The sequence below is a fragment of the Leuresthes tenuis genome, unplaced genomic scaffold, assembly GCF_036924035.1.
Source record: "Leuresthes tenuis unplaced genomic scaffold, fLeuTen1.0.hap1 SCAF_17, whole genome shotgun sequence".
Taxonomy (NCBI): Eukaryota; Metazoa; Chordata; class Actinopteri; order Atheriniformes; family Atherinopsidae; genus Leuresthes; species Leuresthes tenuis.
In genome coordinates this window covers 28517667-28518444 of record NW_027325371.1, presented here as the reverse complement: position 1 = coordinate 28518444, position 778 = coordinate 28517667, and the positions used below count along the sequence as shown (strand labels likewise).

Genomic DNA, 778 nt, shown 5'->3' with positions numbered 1-778 from the left:
TTTACCGTCTTTAATTTGTTGGCAAAAGATTTAGGGCAATCTCTGAAGAGGTGATTTAATTCTCCACAGAGATTACATTTCCTGCCATTTGGACACTCTCCAAAAGTTTGCCCAATTTCTCTGCTCTTCCCACATAACACCTTGGTACAAGCCTCAACCAGGTGCCCATGCTCACCACACTTGCGGCAGAACTTGGGCTGCCCCTGGTAGTGGATGTAACCTCGGTTTTCAAGGTGGCCAGAGTGTCGCCCACCCGCTGCACTGAGCACTCTTCAGCCCTTTTAAATGGTATAACTTTGCACTCCCGCACGCTCCAGCAAGCACCATTCAAGCAACAACTTTGCACTCCAGCTTCGAACATCGGCACAGTCGCAACAAGTAAGGCGACTCTACTCAGAGAAGTCACTCTGCACAGTAACAAGATTTCTTTTGCACGGACAGAAAGGGCTTCACCCGCAAAGGTAAAGCCTGCCAAAAATAGAAACAACTCATTAGTGCTGCTCTCCACAGAAATCTTTAGTAAAAGGCGAAAGACTTGTAAGTTATGAAGAGAAACCAGAGTATGATTATCCGTCACTGCGGGAGCAGGGCATCAGGCTTGTTGGCATAGCCACCTTCCCCATGGTGAGCTTTGCTTGGTTGAGACGCTTGCTCCCCCCCCCCCTTGCTCCTCGGCTGACCAAGTAGGAACAATCGGGCCCTATTCGATGGCTGCCTTGTCTTTTACTCTGTGCAAAAGACAAGGCAGCAACAAAAACACCACGAGAATCCCGTATTG

At 48.8% G+C, this 778-nt stretch overlaps 1 non-coding gene across 1 annotated transcript; it reads right to left on the bottom strand.

Moving 5' to 3' along the window:
• Positions 1 to 450: 450 nt before the first annotated feature.
• On the bottom strand, positions 451 to 564 carry LOC140274333 (U5 spliceosomal RNA). The gene has a single exon (XR_011908297.1). It is a non-coding gene; the product is annotated as a U5 spliceosomal RNA (small nuclear RNA).
• Between the last annotated feature and the right edge of the window lie 214 nt (positions 565 to 778).